At 33.3% G+C, this 13,231-nt stretch overlaps 1 protein-coding gene across 6 annotated transcripts in view; it reads left to right on the top strand.

Moving 5' to 3' along the window:
• Tet (Ten-Eleven Translocation (TET) family protein) overlaps positions 1-13,231 on the top strand; it is a 102,178-nt gene that overhangs the window by 58,636 nt on the left and 30,311 nt on the right. The window lies entirely within an intron of this gene.

Below are 13,231 nucleotides of genomic sequence, written 5' to 3'. Positions count from 1 at the left end.
TTGCGATAGTTTTTTTTTTGTGCTGTGTCAATTATCTTTGTTCTGTGAAGAATTAATCTGGGACTTTTTTTTAGAGCATTTCTAATTGAGCATCTGAATGTCTTTGGGATTGATTGCAATTTTCTGTTTTGTGATTTTGCTTTGGATTGAGGAATTGCTGGTGATGAAGTGATAGGATTTTGGTATTTGAGATGGGAGTTTAGTGATTGAGTCTTGATGCCTCTGTTTGTACTCTTGTCAAGTGTTTCTTGTTGCATCATGTAGTGTCCGGTCATATAATCTTATACAGCTCATGAACCTTGAGTTATGATAACTTTAAACTTGAATTCCGAACAGTAATTCGTGTTTGCTAGGGCTGCGCTAAGCTATAATGTCAATTGTAAGCTTAAAAGCTGCCCTGGGGCTGGTTTACTCCTACATTAACTACACTAAGGTATACCCTAGAGTATGCACCAAGAGTAGGTATATGGGTAGGTGTATACCCAGAAACCGGTCCCTGATGGCGCATTTCGACCCATTTTACATCGAAAAATGCGATTTCCCTCATTGTGCCACTCAGGAATAATATGAAACCTGTCATAAGAATCATAAAACAGATCAAGAATATCAAATCAACCTCAGAGCTCTTTGACATTGTCTAGTCTTACTTCTCCTCTCCACTACATAGTCCCTCAATCAAAATAGACTCCCCAAAGCATACCTCAGATATCTGAAAAATTCCCGCAACTTCAAGTCCCCAAACGTGACATTTTGTAACCTCTGATAATGATAATGTGGGATAATGCAGAGAAAAAAGAAGAAAAAATCTCTGTGTGTATTGGACAATAATTTATGAAGAATGAAAATATAAAAAAATTATGTGCGAGCATTTAAGCTTTAAATCTACTTTAGGCAATTTCCATTATTATGATTAAATAAGAGAGCAACTTTCCATGTCCTACACTAAATCATATTTTTTATGCGGCACAAGAAATATAATCATAATAAAATAATTTAAATACAGCGATTGAGTGAATGAAAAAGGGAGACTTAAAATGTGGGTGGACTCATGCAACAACATAAAAAAGTATTAAAACATAATTTTGTGGCTGAAACTGCAACAAAAAAATATTGAGCAAAGAAGAAAAATACATAAAGTATGATTATTATTTTTTCCTTCCTTTTTTTACATGCATTTTGCGTTTAATCTTCCAAAAAAATAAAAAAAAAAATTGTCTGGCTGGATGAATCAAAGCATTCTGCCGACGCCAATAAAACAGCGCGACTGAGGAACAGAAATTACTTTTGAATTATCGCATTTTAATAACAGGTTATTACTATCTGTGCATTGTAAAGTAATTAAAATATCTCCGCCTTAAAAATATTTTTTTCATTTAACATCATGTGTGTCTCAGTACCAGCATGGATTGTTATCATGCACAACAACAACTTTTGAGCTTTGATTTCAGTTAATGGAATATTAATCGATATTTTTTACTAATAATAACTCATGTGAGGATGAAGTAAAAAATTTTAATTAAAAATTATTTTCTAAAAAAGTATGCAGCATCAGCATGAGCTCACTTCCATTCTTCAGTGTCGCATTAATAAAGAACAGCATTTTTTTGCTTGTAAGGAGTACAAAAAATGAAAGCAATTAATAACAATTATGATGTGTGATAAGAATTAATGTATAGATATATACAGGCACACATACAGTTGTGAGCATAAAAAATTGCAAAAAGTTTTACAATATGCATGTGGAATGAAATATTTTTGAAAGTCCTCGAACTTATCTGGCGACTTCAGCGCACTTTTTAGTGAATTCTATCAAAAAACGGTTTTTTATAATTTAAAATTTCTAACGGTTACAAAGAATTTGAATTTATTGAACGCACGCTTTAAACACGTTTTTTTCTTTTGCATATTTAATGAAAAATCATTAATTAATGTCCATAGAAATGAATTTACGCTTCCAAACTAATCGATTCCGGAATAAAATGATGGCACAGAGCTAATGCTTCAAACTAGAACTTTCTACGAGGTTTAATTATTGAGATTTTGTTCCTTATTAAGCTAGTCATTTAAATATCCAATCAAAGTGAAATAATAAGCGTCAACTTCTAAAAAAATGCGCTAAATAGAGAGGAAAAAGAGTTATTACATCGACCTGACATTTTGTCACACTAATGAATGTGTGTATTCAGATCCACGAACCCTCCTTCTATTCAGAATGAAAAGTTATTGAACACTATTCAAAATGCCCTCTCATTTAATTTATTTATTACAAAAAAGCACGACAACGAACATAATAATTATGAGGTAGACAAGAAAGAAAGATTCTTGAAGGTTTGTCGTATGGATTGAGTTAAAAACAAAGTAACAGAATTTATGTTTGGGCTTTCCATTAATTACACCCTTTTTCTTCTTGCTATACTTAAATATATACAATTTTTATGTACACAAAATGAAAGAGATAAATAGTGTATACACATAATTTTGTGATAATACCAGACAATAAGTACAGAAATGAATGGCTTTTAGTGGAATTTTTCTTATTCTTGATAGCAAAACATAGTAATTATATTCATGTCCTTGTTTCCATATTTAGCCAATATCCACCTCTGTGTAAAGAACGACATTAAAGGGAAATGAAGAATTGTGATGAAAGTTTGAACCTGCCAATGGATTATGAAGGATTATGGAGCATTTCTGAAGTAATCACGATTGTTGGATTTTTGGTTGTTGCCAAAACTTTGTTTGTTGCGAAAAAGTTTGTTTGGAAAAGTCTGCTGGCAAGGTGCGGCTACTGCCTATTTTGAGACATAATTGAATATTTTATGGATCTGGTCAACTTGCCATCCCTAAAAAATTGTTCAAATTCCAGTCACACACCTCACAGTCCATACCAAAAGCTCGTCAATAATTTAGGTCGACACAGACAAACCAAACCTGAATATTCGATACTTTAAACATAAATGTACAGTACAGCAAGAGTGTTTAATCATTTACATGAGTCATCTGTGTACATACATATATGTATGTATATGACACAACGATATCCTTCAGCATATCAAGTAGATGAGAGGAGAAGGAAAAAAAAGTTTCTCTAGAATGGAACTTCCAATTCTCTATCCATATATAAAATACATACATAAATGATAAATTGGGTTGTCTTAAAATGTATAATCTATAAAATGGCATCGTCACATGCATATGAAATTAATCATGGGAGAGGTGATGAATGTCATGCCGTAGCTTTACGGATAAATTATTTGATTCCTCATCTCCCAAGACATTCATCCCCCACCATCATCATCAAAAGCAATCATGTTCTTCAGCTTTAAAGTTTACTTGTGAGATCAGAAAATTCTACTTAAAAAATGGATGGAATAAAAGAGAGAGAATTGATCCATTTGCATAAGAACTGGTCGAGGAAAGAAATCGAAAGTAATTTTACGAAAACGTGTTTTTATCGACAAAAATCCGATTTTTTTACTTCTTGCTGTTCCTTCATCTCTCTGTTTTTTTCTTTCATGGGCAAGAAAATGATGTTCAATTCTTTGTGTGCATTGCTGGTGGTTTGGCACGGTAAAGATAAAATTTGGCAACATTGTTCTTATTACACACTTAACTGGATGGCTGGCTTCATATATGATTCAAGGTTTATTTTTGGAATTAATTCTTTTCTTCATTCTCAGAATAAAGAATGAGTATCAAATAAAAAAAGTTTTTGTGTTTAGGGATTACTGCAGTTCTTGTTTTACTTTCGTCTCTTCATGTACGATGGATGATTATTCAATGAGTGTAGTGACTCGATAAACTCATTACACAAATACAACAATTTAAGTATTTATTTATTCAAAGAATTTTACACATCATGGAATAAGATTGAGTTGTGCAAATAATGGGGTGTGTTCGTAAATGATGTATACATACTTTAGTTCCGGGTATACAAGCCAGAGAGCATGGCTTGATGTCCCTTAAATTCTAGAGTCCAACTTGACCAAATGCCCATCACATTCTTCAAAACCCCAATCTAGACATCACTGCCGAACGTCCCCACAACACAAGAATTCGTCGAACGATCATTTTTGAACTTTCAGCCTTGAAACTCATGAACAAAAGAAACAGTTGAAGGCTTTTTTAGTGCTCGGCGTCTCATTAATTCATCTACATACTACCGATTGTTGTTTCTCTCTCTTCCTCATGTTGTGCTGTATAAACAGGCATAACTTTCAAATAAATGTTTACAATATATGCCGCGATTATTCTTGGGTGATGAAATAAAAAAAGAATTTAAAAAAAAAAATTCTCATTTTGTGGTCTTTGACACTTAATTAAGAATAACAGTTTAAATAAGAAGCTTGACTATGGCTTTTGTATCAATTGTTGTATTGTTCCGCTGAGAGAGAGAAAAGGTTTAGCAGTAAATTTTTTTAAGGGCCCTGAGTTTTATGGCTCTTATGATTTATAGCTGTTAAGTTTCATAAAAATATTGGCTTTACGAGGAAGCGAGAAATTTTTTTTTATAGATTGGAAATTTTTACTGCAATGGATTATGACTTGATTATTTTATATATTTTTGAGGCACAAGGGGGGACTTTGGGGCATATGATTGGAGAAATTTCATGATTTAGGACAGTTTTGGGCAACCTGTGTGGCGCGGTATACTAGGACAGTGGTGTGCAACCATAAAGTTTCCACACTAGGGTGCCGCGGCCCAAAGGTTGTCCAACACTGCATTATTTTATGATGAACCGTATGCCATGTGTGGTTTCGGTTCAGGCTTACGATCAAGCTGTGCCCAGAAACCGAAAGGTTGTGCAACACTGTCTAGTAGCCCTAAATCCTCCATCATAAGTGAACAATCCACTCAAATTGCATCTCCAACCATAATTTTAATAACATTTCGTTAATCTTCAAACAGCTACAAAGTAGAAAAAAAATTTCGTTAATTCATCAAAGGAAGTGGAACCTTTTGAGGACTTTGAGACATTAAATTATTCAATTTATTATTTTTCACCTTTCTTTCTACCTCCAACACAAGCTCCGGGTCTCATAAATATGTAACATAATAATTTTCATACATTTTCTCATCTCCTTTATTCTTGCACTTACCTTTTCATGTCTTTTTATGAGGCTTACTTGATGTAAAAAAAAAACATCAAAGGAATTTATGACATTAATGTCATCATTAAATCTTGCCATTACAAGGTCATGGCTTTGAGAGGCATAGTAAAATGTATTATGAGACATATTGAATTGAGAAGATTTCTCATCCTATCCACCTACCTAACTTCTATAGCGAAATGACTGTCCCCGGCTAGCTAAAGATATTAACATCATAAAAAGAAAAATGTTGCAAAAATTGCAATTTATGATCATGGATGGCATGGTCTTAATCTCCATTACTGCAAAAAAAATATATATTAACGGGACAACAACACCTGGAAAGCAGCATCAGGAGCATCATAGCGTTTGAGCAATTATTTTTCATAAAAAAAATTGTTGGCATTTTCCTCTCCTTCCTCGTTTATGTCGTCGTATATCTGTATATGTCGTATATTTTCTTGCTGTTTTTTTTTCCTTCTTCCCTTCGTTCCTCCTCGGTGTGCTAAGGGTATAATTTTCAATCAGTCTTAATGGAAAAAATGCCAGAGCATTAATGCTCCATGGATGTCCTTCTGCCTTTATGGAACACGACTTCAATTCTCATCCTTCGTCTACATCATCATTTTCATGTTATAGTCTTCTCATATATCTAGCTGGGATATACAAACTCCAAAAAAACAGCAATGGACGAATAAAAATGTATAATTGACTTTGAGTCATTCCTCAACACACATCCCCAACAACACTTTCCGCGTGCTTTTGTTTTACGTGAGATGTACACACTCTTGGTTTATGTTGTGATGCTCAACCATTTATTCTTTCTTTTTTTTCATTTTGTTGTTGCTGCTGCTGGATGTATGGAATGAGGTGGAAAATATATTTGCATATTTTTCGTGGCTGTTGTTTGCGAAATAAAATAAAGTAAAAAAAAAGAAATCGCTGTTTACCAATAAATTTGAATGAAATGGGGGGGTCGAGAAATTTATTTTGACATTTTTAGTCATTTATTCTCGGGAAAAGGAAGAACGGCAGCATGGCCCGGGCTGTAGAAATGAGAAAGTGTCCGTCAAGACTCAACTAATGATCTGTCATTGATACATTCATAGAGAGCTTCAATTTTGGTCATTTGACAGTCATGCTTACTTCACTGGCCATACAGATCAATTGTCGTTGCCTAAGACTAGCTCTCCTGCTGGCTGCTGCTTGCAAATTCGCCATTGGTCGTCATTATTTGTTCAAGTCCAACTTTGACGTCTTGAGTTTGAGGTTGGGGCAACGCACTCTGGCTGTCATACGGATCAGCTTAATGTGTTCATGACGATGCCTCAACATAGCCTCACTTCCATTCCTCGGGAAAAGCACGAAAACAATCAAAAAATGACAAAAATTCTGGACAAAAACACACTAAGGTTTATATTCATTTGAGAGTACTTTATGAAATTCTTTCGATGAACAATGCAAAGCATACACAAAAAAAAAGAGAATTTTCAAGTCCAGCATCAAAGGACATACAACAAAAGCGACAAGAGTCACTTAAAGCATTTCATACACATCGAAAAAAAAAAATTGTTTTTTGATCATCTAAAAAATTTATTGCAACATTCATACACGATGTGTGTGCATATATATTGTTCACCTCCCTCTTGATTCTTGTTCGGTGGAGTCAAGTGCAAACAGCGACTGGAAATCGAGGAATATACTTTTTCATCTCAAAAGAGTATACACACATGGCAGAAGGCAATAATAATAATTTCGAGGAAAAATTGCAATAAACTTCCTCACGATATCATGATGCATATATACAGTTCGAGGTAGCCCCAGTCTGAGCTACATGTATAGACACAAAATATGTCCTGCCATATATTATAATTCTTGTTTTTTTTTTTGAGAATATTTTTCAGTTTTCGTAGGGAAATATTTTCTCCCCTATATGTACATTTTTAGTCATGTGTGTGTGTGTATGTATGCTTCTCCAGCTTCAGAGATGGCGAGCTTTTCCTCTAAAAAAAAAAACTTATTTCTCTAGTACATCATATACATGAAAAATAAGTGGATGTGTGCACTTGTGTGTGTATATACGAGATATTTGAGTTTGTAAAATTTTTAGTTAGAAGCAATTTTATAACAGTAGAACAGCATCAGCAGCAGTACAGCATGAACAAAAAATAAAAAAAGGAATTGAAAGAAAGGAATTTTTGGTGTGTGTAGATGTGTGTATATGTGCAATAGAAGGGAAAAATAAATGAGAAAAGAGCTATGTACATCACATAACAAAATCAATACTTTCTCAGACATCATGTTCATGTATGTTTTAAATATTTTTACTCCCTCAACAACATTTTTGGGTTTTTCGAATATACCGAACTGGTGATGGTGGCTTTTTCAAAAAATATAAGTCCTCATGCTACTACCTTTAAGTTTATTCTCTTCTCCATCCTGCTGTCTCTCTTACTCAATGCCTTTCTCTCACTCTATCTTATGTATTAAGCAAATAGTCCTTCTCTCCATCTCCACATTCCACTGTTCCTTCCTTTATTTGTGAATCTTCACCAGCATGCATCCATGCTCAGTCTCATCAACAGTAGATCGAGGTTCTGAGAATCTTTGGTTCTTATAAGAATTCTAAGCCTCAACCAAGTCATGATCATGCATGTGCCACGATACATTGGGATAGGAAATTAAATTGGCAGGTTTGGGGTGGTAGATTGATTATTTTTAAAGCATCGAGTGCTACTCATGATACAATCTTATGGATGTAGTGGTAGTGTGGATTATAAAAACTTTTTTCTAAACAATTTTCTTGGATGCAATGAGGATATAAAGGAAGATTAATTTGATAAAGTTTTTTTGCAAACACAGGAAACTGTAATTTAGAAATATGTGAGCATGTATGTGTGGATGTGCATTGTTGAGGGAGGTTGAAATTTATTTATTAATTAAAATTTTTTAAACTCAACTTAAATTAAAAGTTTTGCAATGCATTTCTCGGTTCCATCTACTATAGTATTAATTATGATAGATGCTCTTGTGACTGAAATTGATTAATTGAATGTTTGGGAAGATTGATGATTGTTATGGACAGAGTTGGTATAACAGGTGCATGTGACTAAGTCCAGGGATCAGATCTGTCATGGTTGTTGCCTGTGAATAGGCATTGACTGTTCGCAGGCTCTCAGGTTCCCAGGCAACTCACAAATCACAACTCTGGTCATGACATTGCCAATATATTTTTATAAAGCACAATTCAAAAATAATTTAACCGTTGGCAGTAAAAAAGCAGTCAATCTGCAGCTAATTAATTATTCCGTAATCAAATCCAATAAGCTTCACGATAATAATGATGTTCATCCTCTCATTACAACAATTTCACAACATTATCATATCATTTTACACGTACAATATGATAAAGTGAAGCCTTAAGTATCGCACAAACTGCAAAAGTGAGGAATTTAATCTCATTATAGTCTATAACATTTACGAACGTAGCTTTTTTTTTATATGCACTCTCGATTATTAAAATTTACTAGAATAAAGTACTACAATTATCATCTTACTTGATAAACTTGCTAGTTATTGCTTACGTACATGCAATTTAATTCTACAACAACAACAACATCATCTCCAATTTCATGGTGATGTTTAAAGTGCAGCTAATTGACTATATCTCCCCCCTTCCTGATACGACTATGCACAACACTATCCTTGGAAAGATTAAATTATACTTATCAGCTTTCGCCTTCCTTTATTCCTCTCGCATTCGATGCACACCTCATTACTGTACGCTTGTTTGTTACATGATCGCCATCCTCTCCTGCTTGCAATTAGCTGTATTTTTCTTAATGTTAAAAAAAGAAGTGACATGCCAGGCTTTATTATCATTATCATTATCTTCACGATTGAATGATAGTCCGTGACTTGAAAAAGCAGCAGTAAAGAACATTGCTGATTATAAATATTTTAATTAAAAAATTATGGATATGCTGTATTCAAGCTTAGAACAATATTCACCAAAAAAAAAAGGCACATGATTGGCCCTATTGGAAGGAAAGTTTAGTAAACATTAGAGCCATATCTGCATATTCATATTTAAACCTTAATTTTCGGGTTATGTGTACGAAACAAGATATGGTATGAAGTAGGTAGAGGCATAATAAATTTAAAATTTATGTATGATAAACTACAACCGGATATGTGTGCCTATATGCTACACATGTATAAATACTGCTGCTTATCCTGTTTTATTGTGGTCTTTTCGGCCTTTTTTGCCTCTCCGTCCCACACACACACACAATATCTATCTATGTGTCTCTGCATAATGCAAAAGCAGTAATTAATTTGCCTTTATTTTCACCATAGAAGCCTACAATTTTGATCTACACACATTCACCTCTTTTATCCCTGATACACACATTTGCATATGTAGGAAAAAGGAAGAAAAAGATGGAAGTTAGAAGGGGGGTTGTTTGGGGGTACAATTTTGTCAAATATTTTATTATTAGCATAATTGCATGCATATGCAGATGTGTGTTGCAAAATTTAAAATTTCAAATTTTCTTAATCATCGTCATCATCAGGCATGCCATTGTTCTTTATAATATGTGCAAATATTATTATTTCTATGTTGTATGCTTTTGGGGAGTGTGTAGCATAAGTTTTTGAAGAGACATGAACAAGAAAAGTATGATCAGCATTAAGTGCATCTTGTTGATAAGGATTTAATAACAAACCCATCCAATATGAGAGCTTTTTTTGCCTTTTAATTACATGCTGATAATGATATTTGAGACACATGCAGTTATCACTCATCCACACACACACACATTTTCAATAATTTATTCTTTCATGCTGTTTCTATCATTATAATCATCGTCACATGATTATTAAAGCCAAAAGGAAGGATAAGATGAGATGAAAAAGCATCTTCTTACTCATGAGGAAAGAATAAGCAAACATCAGGACAGAAAATAATTATAAATCATAAATCAAATTACTCTCATATACATACAGACTTACACACATGTGTATTGTACATAAAATTTATGTATTTTTAGCATCATCAGTAGGAAGAAGAATGTTTTTTAAGGTTGAGTGTGAGTGATTTATAGGGTAGTGCCAACATCCGTGATACTTTCATAGTTTCTCGATCGATCAATAGAATCTGACCGAGTCACAGCACAGCATAAACCTCTAATTCATATACTTTACATTATATTACATAGTGTATGTACTCTATGGTGTTGTTATCGGAGTGAAGGAGGTTTTTGAAAAAAAAAAAAAAACTTTTAGTTGCTGCAATAATTAATAATATACATTCATTCTATTCCCCAATACACATCCATTCTGTATGAGAGACTTGTGTTACTGCAAGTTGTTAGAAGGGAAAAGTTTTGTGTATATATACATCTACATATGGATGAACAAGCACGACGTAATAAAGAAATTTTGTGTTATGTATATTCTACATGTGTACACTTGCTTGACGTCGAGAATGTAAATTGATAATTAATTGATTTCTTTTCTTGGTCCGCAAAAGGTCCTTCCCTCACTCATATGAGTGTGTGCCTTAACATTCCATCCGTTGTAAATATTTCACACACAATCTTCATTGTGTGTATATGACCCCAACCATCTCTCATCTAATAACATCCGCAAAAAAATACCATAAATACTCCACCATAGTCGACCCATTCCTATACCATCCAGCCAGATGGTGTATATTTGAAAATTTATTATCTGCGGGCGGGATGGAAAAATATAAAAAAAGTGGGTGGTTAAAAAGCTGCTATATATATATGTATAGCTTCACTCGCAAGGCATATTATGTGTATATAGATTTTTTTTTGTAGAAAATAGAAGGAAGAAGAAGAAAAAAAGCCAATAGATTGAGGAATTGAGGCACCTCTCGGTACTCGGAGTGTACATGTATGTATACATGCTCTCGGTGATGATGTGGTACGGCTTTCAATATATCGTATGCTGCTATTGTTGTTGTTGTTGTTTTAGCTGCCCCTTTTTTTTCACCATTCTCTCGCTCAATATACATACCAATTTTTCCTTTTTACCTCTGTGTGTTATATTTTGGAATAGCTTGAAAAATGTAAAATTTTAATGAAGCTTTTCTCTTCCATTCCACCTTTCGTGGTATTTTTTTCATTAAAATACCATATTTAGATGGCGGATGCTATATTATTATATGGTGAATAATATACAGAGGGGTGAAATGGAGGAAGTACACAACAACAAAAAAAATTTAAACCTTAATTACACTTATTTATTTATTTTTTTAAAAATATGATGCTTGCTGGCTCCTCTGCTAGAAAATTTGCTACTCTATGATGATTATTAATGAAAATTTTATCGATTTTTTGCTACCTCCTGATGGTATTTTTATTGCTATTTTTTTGCTCTTCTCATAATAGGCACCTTTCTTATATCCTCCGACTCGTGTCTGACTTTATTGAAAACGTGAGAAATTCCTTTAAATAATTCTTCTGCTTTCTTTTCGACAGAAAATGTAATTCTGAATAATACAAAACTGAGTGTAAATATAATTTCGTACTAAATAATGCAATCTTTCGAAGAATGCGCGATGAGAAGCTTGTGACTTTGTATGAAAATCGACCCCGAGCTGCACAATGCTTCAAATTTCATTTCTGTAACCTCAAAAACCACTTTCTTTCCTTTAAAATACTCTATGACAGTCACTATGACATCATGTCACTCACACGTCACCGCCACAATGTCTCAACAACCACACTGCATTACTCGGGCTTAAAACAATCTTTTGTGTCGCGTGATTCAATTTTTTGAGTAAATTCAATTTTTCTTAAATATAATGAGATTTTTAACTGACTGAATTTCGATAGGTGGGGGAGGATTCCTTGATATTTCCAGCACAACTTTAAACACACGACACAATGATTTTAATATTCATAGTTTAGCACTAAAAAAAGTTCAAACTACCGCAATAAATTCTAAACAGCACTAAAAAATGAATTCAACTAATAATATCCATAATTGAGGTGCTAATGGGAGCCATGCTAGTTTTTTTATAACTCATAAAAAACTACTTGAAGCGACATAAAAATGAAACTTCTGTTTTGTTACTTGATAGATAAACTGCAGAGACTGCTGAATCATTTGAATTGTTGTTTGTCAGATGACTGCATAGCAGGAATTTACAACCAATTTTTTGATTGACATTGCCTTTATACCTGGAAGTTGTTAACAATTGCGTTTGAAAATTGAATTTTATAGCTTGGTTAACCAAAAGAATGTCAAGCTGTAAACATCTGCAAATTTGCTCATAGATAAATTCAGCAACCAAAAAAAGCAACGAAAAAGTTTTGCATAAAAACAGGTGTTCTTGTTAATAAAGCATAATGCACTTCCGAAAAACAAAAATGTTTATAACAGAAACAGAAAATGCACTCAACGATTGAGTTGTTCATTGCTTCCCGTGCGACACATGGAGCTTTATACACTTGAGAGTCTCATAGGATGCATATATCATTCAGTGTCTATTTGGCATGCAGTTTAGGGTCTATTTGGCAGTCATTTGAGAGTCCTAAGAAACTTGAAGTCCAGTTAGCAGCTAATTGGAATTCATTTGAAGTTTAGAATCTATTTAACATTCAATTGGAAGATTCAATTGGTACGGAGTCAATTTTACATTCATATGAACCCCATATTCAATTCTCATGGACTCAACATTCAATTCTGTGTCACTCGGGCCTAAAGCCTGATTTAAATAACTCTGATAAGTCCAAAATTTATGAGCTGTAAGGTCATAAAATAATATTTACATTTCATCAAAGATTTTCTGATCCTAATTAGCAAATATCAATCACAGTCATATCAATTTTATTCAATCTAATGACCAAAAGTCTCGCAACGAGTAATAAAAAACAAAAAAAAATATTTATTACATTTGCAGGCAATGAATTCGAGAGAGAATTTAATGAATGTTGCTATTTTTAACACTTTCAAGGTCAACAAAAAAAAAATCCATTCTCAAACAAGAAACGTGAACAGAACAATTCTTATAGCTAATACACGAAAAGTATGTCTATTTTATATAATAATAAAAAAACTATGTACATACATAGAAGTACTTCATTGTTATTTCACATAATGT

The sequence above is a fragment of the Chironomus tepperi genome, unplaced genomic scaffold (assembly GCF_022539635.2).
Source record: "Chironomus tepperi strain 1889 unplaced genomic scaffold, CSIRO-AGI_Ctep_v1 contig_244, whole genome shotgun sequence".
Lineage (NCBI taxonomy): Eukaryota > Metazoa > Arthropoda > Insecta > Diptera > Chironomidae > Chironomus > Chironomus tepperi.
This window is presented reverse-complemented; position numbering and strand designations above follow the sequence as displayed.